Here is a 7,000-nt window from a genome sequence, read left to right as displayed (position 1 = left end):
TAAGCTATGCTGAATTTGATGATATCAAAAGTCTTGATAGTGAAAAGAAAATGTGGGATGCTCTACACACCATCTATGGAGGAGACAAGAATGTTCTAAGAGCCAAAGTTGAGAGCCTCAGAGGTAAGTTTGATGATATGAGAATGCAAGAAGGTGAGAATATTGCTCAATATTGCTCAAGGATAAAGGATGTTGTTAATGCAATAAGAGGAGCTTCTAGTACAATATATGATGATACTGTAGTAAGAAAAGTTTTAAGAAAAATGATGGCTATATATGCTATTAGAGTTTCTGCAATACAAGAACCAAGATGTATACTAGGGAATACTCTATCTCTTTAAAGTCTAGTAGGTAGGCTTACTAATTTTGAGCTATCTAGCTTTGATAATTACAAACCTAAAAATATTGAATTTTATTTCAAAGCTAAGCTATCATTGAAGGAACCTGATGAAAATAAGAAGAACAAAAAGACAAAGTATGTGTCGAGTGATAATGATACAGATTAGGAGGATGTAGATCAACTTGAAGCACTACTAGCAAGGAGATCTCATAGAGGTGAAGGAAAGTTTAAAGGTAAATTACCTATCATTTGTTTCAATTGCAATGATGTTAGTCATATTGCTACTAGATGTCTAGAGAAGAAGAACTATAGAGGTGGTGACAAGTAAAAAAGTAGAAGAGATGAAGACAACAAAGATAACAAAGAAAAAGGAAAGAAGTCTTGCAACATTACTAAACAGGAAATAGAAAATGAATCTAATGAACATGATGATGAAGTGGTGTATGTTGCAATGAAGGAAAAATCTGATGAGGATGAAGCAACTACACTTGTTTCTTGTGTGAACAAGAATGACAAATGGATCATTGATAGTGGATGTTCACATCACATGACTAAAGATAAAAGTAAGGTCATTTCCTTGAATTGTTATGATGGAAATAGTGTAAGATTTGTAAATGATGCACCTTGTTTGATAAAAGGAAAAGGTTCTATCAAACTCACATAATAGATTTTATGTGACAATACATACTATGTTGATGGACTTAACTATAATCTATTGAGTGTGTCACAACTGAATAATTCAGGATATAAGGTTGAGTTTGAAAACAAGATTGCTAAGATATATAATACTGATGGAAAATGGATTGGAAAGGGTGATCAAACTAGAAGTAATATATTTCACCTTGATATAGAGGATTCTACTTGTCTAATTGTAAAATTTGATAATGTATGACTATGGCACAAAAGGTTATGTCATGTTAATTTCGATAACTTGGTTAGCATTAGTAACATGAGAAAAGTTAGAGGTTTTCCTAAGTTGAAGAATGCTAATAATATAATGTGCAAACAATGTCAATTAGGCAAAATGAAAAAGTCAAGTTTTGAGAGTAAAACCCATACCTCTAATGGTATACTAGAGATTGTTCATACTAAATTGTGTGGACCAATTAAAGTGCAAAGCTACAAAGGAGATAAGTACATTATGCTACTTGTTGATGATTATCTAGAATGATGATAGTTATGCTTCTAAAGTAGAAATTTGATACTTTCCAAATGTTTAATGTCATGTCCCCTTTTCAAATATTTAAAAAAAAAATCTTTGCTAACGCAGGCAGGCCCAAAAAAGGTGAAGTTTCGGAAAAGGGGGGCTAATCTTTGGAAACTAGTAGAATAATAAATAAAAATTATTATTAAAATATGTTTTATTAACCCCTCTTGGACGTGAGTTAGGGTTATGCCCTCTTTTAAGGGATTTGAAGGCATTTTGGGCTCATTCCAGAACTTGATTTTTGCTCATTGTTTTGTTGTTCTTCAGAGGATGCCAAACCTGTGGAGAAGGAGACCCAAAGATGGGATTTTTTAGGTTTCTAGGAAGGATAAGGATGGGAGTTTGAAGCCATTCCATGTGAAAGCTCATGCAAAGTTTGCCCTTGTGTTGAACAGTGCAAATTTGTGAGTTTTTAGGTGTGTTTTTTTGTAAGAGTTTGGTGTTTTTGGTTGAGTATTTCATATCAGTTTGGATTTATGCTGTATTTCAGACTTTAAGATGTTAAAATAGAGCTAAATATATGTATTGGGACATGTTTAAACTTCTTAGATATATTATTAGTATTTTTGTGGTGTTTTCAGACATTTTTGTGTTAATTTCGGGAGCCCGATGAGCATTGTTTTTGTCCTATGTTTGTGAGCTGTTGTGTAAATGCTATATATATCTAGAAATTTCATTTTTTAGGCTGTTATGCTGCTGAATTTTTTTTTAAAATTTCTATTTTTAGATTTATTAATAATATGTGAAGTTGTGAAGTTTTTGGCACTATTTCGGACATACCCGATTTGGGGTTTATTGAGAAATTGGTGGATCTTTGTAATACTGGTTGTTTGATTTTGAAAATATGATTAGAGGCTTGAAATATCATATAAATTTAGAAAAAGAGACATTAAATTTAACTGGTACAAAGAAAGAGTTGAGAAGGAAACAAGTAGAACTCTAAAAATTTTGAGATCTAACAGAGGAGGAGAATTTACATCAAATGAGTCTAAGATGTTTTGTAATGATAGACGAATCAAAAGAAATATATTTTCTCCTAGAACCCCCCACAAAATGGAATTTTTGAAAGGAGGAACATGTCTATAATGGACTATGCTAGGACACTCATGATGGAGAAAAATATTTCTTTGAAATACTAGAGAGAAGATGTAAGTATAACTATCTATACCTTGAACCATGTACAAGTCAAAAAAGGTACTCATTCAACACCTTTTGAACTATGGTATGGATACTCACCCAATGCGAAATATTTTAACATATTTGGAAGAAAATACTTTATTTTCAAAGATTTTAGGAATGGTAAACTAGATGCAAAAAGTGAAGAAGGTATATGCCTAGGTTATTCCACAAGAAGTAAAGCTTATAAGTGTTTAAATATTGACACTAAAAAAGTTGTGGAAAGTGAAAAAGTGAAATTTAATGAACATATAGAAGTTTATGATGCTAAACCTATGAAAAAACTAGAAGAATACAAATCATTGGTATATTTTTATGAAGGTATGCCTATTGAAGAAGATGCTCCAAATCAAGCTACTAACGAACAACAAGTTTCAGTGACTATCAAGTCACATACTATGAATGCCAAGTTGCATTCAGGATCTAAGCTACATTCAAATGTTGAGTTCTAGAATAAAGTTGAGGCACATTCTGATTTTGAGATTAGTGTACATGATGCAAGAGCATCGTGGGGTGCACTACTATCCTACATGTTTTTCAGCTTTTACTTTGCTGGTGTTTTTTGGTTTTTGGGTGCCTATTATAAACAAAGTAACTAATTTTTCAAAATGGATGAGAGGATATGTATTTTAGGAATTTAAGAGGGCCTAGAGAAATACCTTGTATCAAAGGCACAAGTTCTAATTCTTCATAAGTTGGGAGATATGACAATCCTCCTAGAGTATCAATTTCTTGCAGTTCTACATGATAGTTTTTTGTGCTTAACTTTTGGGATGGGTGGTCATTTATCCTTGGTGAATAAAACCTTGTGCCTTTAAGAGGTTATGGAGAACCTAAAATAATTGTAAAGAAACTTAGGTGCAGAAATAGCTTCCTACACTAATCTCATAAGGAAAGTATGATGCAAATCCTATTAAAATCGTCTACACTTACAGATTCATTATCATGTAAACAACAATATTCCAGCCAACCATGCATATAGAAAACAAACAAAGAAAGAAACACATAACACAAGGATTTTCCGATGGGGAAAAACCTTTTGGTAAAACAATCTCACCCCTTCAGAAACTGCACAATGTATTATCTTCAACACAAGATTACAATACACTTGCAATGCAAGTTCAACATCAACAATAGAAGACTCCAGTAGCTACTCGCAGTACCAACAATACACCTTTTTTCGCATCGCTTCTCTTTGCAACCCTAAAAATGCTTATAAAATTGCTTGAGTTTAGGGCTACTACCAAAGGTAAACCGTATTAGGGTTTTACCATTCTTCGAGAAAATAGGAACCCCAAATTTTTTTTTTATAGATTCATTATCATGTAAAAAACAATATTGCAGCCAACCATGCATACAAAAAATAAATAGAGAAAGAAACACATAACACAAAGATTTGCTAGTGGGGAAAAACCTTTCGATAAAACAATCCCACCCCTTCAGAACCTGCACAATGTATTATCTTCAACACAAGATTACAATACACTGTTCAACATCAACAACAGAAGACTCCAGTAGCTACTCGTAGTACTAAAAATACACCTTTTTTTTGCATCGCTTCTCTTTGCAACCCTAAAAATGCTTATAACATGCATTTGACTTTAGGGCTACTCCCAAAGGTAAACCGTATTAGGGTTTTACCATTCTTCCAGAAAATAGGAACCCCAAAATTTTTTTTTGGGGTGATGCCCCAAACCCCACTATTGGGGTAGAGTGTACAATACTCAAATATCTTAGTTGCCACATGTCTTCACCTGTCATTGAATCTTCCTAACATAGCTCTTACGTGTCATAGGAATCTGTCATGACTGTTTTAGTCATGATCTCCTTACACACAATTCAAGATGTCGACACATCAACATTATTTGCAAGAAATACATTTTACAAAACAAAATAATATGAATAGGAATTATACAAGGTTGAGACACCTTATTCCTAACAATAATCCCACATTTCAAAGCATGATTTCTAATTAAATTAGAGCTAGGATATATCACAATTTTTCTTGAACATCAATTTCTAAACATTTAATTGCTGTCACGGGTTGACTTGTGGCTCTTCAAGTATTTAATTTTGATTTTTAGAACTCTAGGCCATTTTGTGGCTTAGATTAGTATAAGTAGGGGTATCGGGTAGAGTCTTAATGATAGTTTTTGGAAGATAATTGATGGAAGTCCAAACTTGAAGTTGGATCTTGGATTTGAATGTATTTTGTATCTAGCTATAACTCGAAAGGCCTTACAACAAGGCATGTATGATGATATTTTCATGAATCAATAAAGAATCTTGTTCTTTCTCTCTCTCTCTCTTTATAGTGCTATTCTCTTTTATGTTTTCTTCCATTGTGTTAACTCTTGCATGGTGGTTTGGGTAGCTGAGTGTGCCTATTGGCCTTAGTTACTCCTTGCCTCCTTGTGGGAGGGGGTATCAAGGCTTGAGGTTTGTCCTTGTAGAGATTGGATTGTGTAGAACTCTAAGACAAATATTGGTTGTAGGATTCTAGATCTACAAATTTGACCTATAACTTGCAAAGGGTTACGATCTTGCAGGAACTTGATTTGTAAAGATGGTTCATGGTAGAGGAAATGCTAATAATGCTATATTGGATCAATTGAGACAAATTGTAGCTAGATTAGATGCTATAGAGATATCCTAGAGGTGAGAAGCACATCTTGATGATGTACATAATGATGAAGCAGCACCACCAAACCATAATCTAGAACTTGAAGAAGATCAAGATGAGGAGAGATTGTTGAGAGTATTATCTCTAGGGCACATTAGAAGCCTATTATAGAAGTTGTTCCTTATGATAGAAAATTGGATACCACTGCTGTGTTAGATTGGATTTTAGATATGGAGAAGTTCTTTGAGTGTGAAAATGCTCCTGATAATAAGAAGGTGAAGATTGTAGTTACTAGGTTGAAAAGTCATGTTATACTATGGTAGGAGCATTTGCAAACTGATAGACAAAGGAGAGGCAAGGAGAAGATCAAAACTTGGCTAAATATGGTGAACAAGAAAAGAAAAAATTCCTTCCTACTAATTACCAAGTTAGCTTGTTGAGAAAGATGCAAAATTTGAGACAAAAGGACATTGCTGTGAAATAGTATATCGAGGAATCTATAGATTGGACATCAGATCTAGACATGTGGATGATGATGTTGAGAAAATTTCAAGGTACACAAATGGATTGAGATCTAGAATTCAAGATGAAATAAGTTTTGTGAAGTTGGGAAGTGTAGAAGAAGCATATAAATATGCCTTGAAAGTTGATGAGATCTTGACAAAGAAGCATGAACAAAGATAAAGAGGTAGAGGTAGATCTTATGAAGAAGGTGGCAGATCTAATAGTTTTGTGCATGATAAAGACAAATCTAAATGGAAGAATGATGATAAAGATAAGACCAAATGGAAAGGTGGCAGTTCGTACTGAGGAGATACTAGATCTTATCCTAGAGGAAGAGGTAATTCTTATCCTAGAGGTGGTTTCCAAGGTAATAGTTTTAGATGTGGTAATGAAGGACATAGATCTTTTGAATGTAGATCTTCTAAAAATGGGTAGAATAATAGAAATGTTGTGATTCAAGGAGACATTGAGAGTTCACCGAGTGGACCTAAGGCTAGAGAAAATTTGATAGTGAGAAGAACCTTATGTAATAAGGGAAGTTATGAGGAACCTATCCTTAGAAGAAGTCATTTCAAGACCAGATGTAAGATGGATGGAAAATTATACAAGATAATCATTGATAGTGGAAGTTCAAAAAATTTGGCATCAAAGAGTTGTTACAATGTTGCTATTGTAGAGGCTGAAACATGCCAAAACTTATCATGATTCATTGATCAAAGATGAGCATAAAATATTGGTAAGTGAGCAATGTATTGTGAAGTTCAAAATTGGACATTACTTTGCTAAAGTTTTGTGTGACATTATGCCCATGGATTGTTGTCATATTTAATTGGGTAGACGTTGGAAATATGATAGATATGCTATGCATGATGGAAGATTGAATCAATATACTGATTGGGTAAATGGGAAGAAAAAAATATTGTTGCCTTTGATTGAAAGTCTAGATGAGGTCAGTTGTACTACAATAAAATTTTGCATGGTTAATGGAAAGCAATTTGAAAAGGAAGTAAAGAAGAATCAAGTTTTTTTTGCTATAGTTCCTAGAGGACCAAGTTTTGGTAGTAATGACTGAGCAACAAAAATTTGTAATGATAGAGGGACAATAAAAATTGTAGAATTTCTAAATGAGTATAAAGATATTGTTGCTAAG

The sequence above is a fragment of the Cupressus sempervirens genome, chromosome 1 (assembly GCF_028749045.1).
Source record: "Cupressus sempervirens isolate cs-2001-9-10 chromosome 1, ASM2874904v1, whole genome shotgun sequence".
NCBI classification, from domain to species: domain Eukaryota; kingdom Viridiplantae; phylum Streptophyta; class Pinopsida; order Cupressales; family Cupressaceae; genus Cupressus; species Cupressus sempervirens.
The sequence above is the reverse complement of the archived record's forward strand: the minus strand, read 5'-3'. Positions refer to the sequence as shown.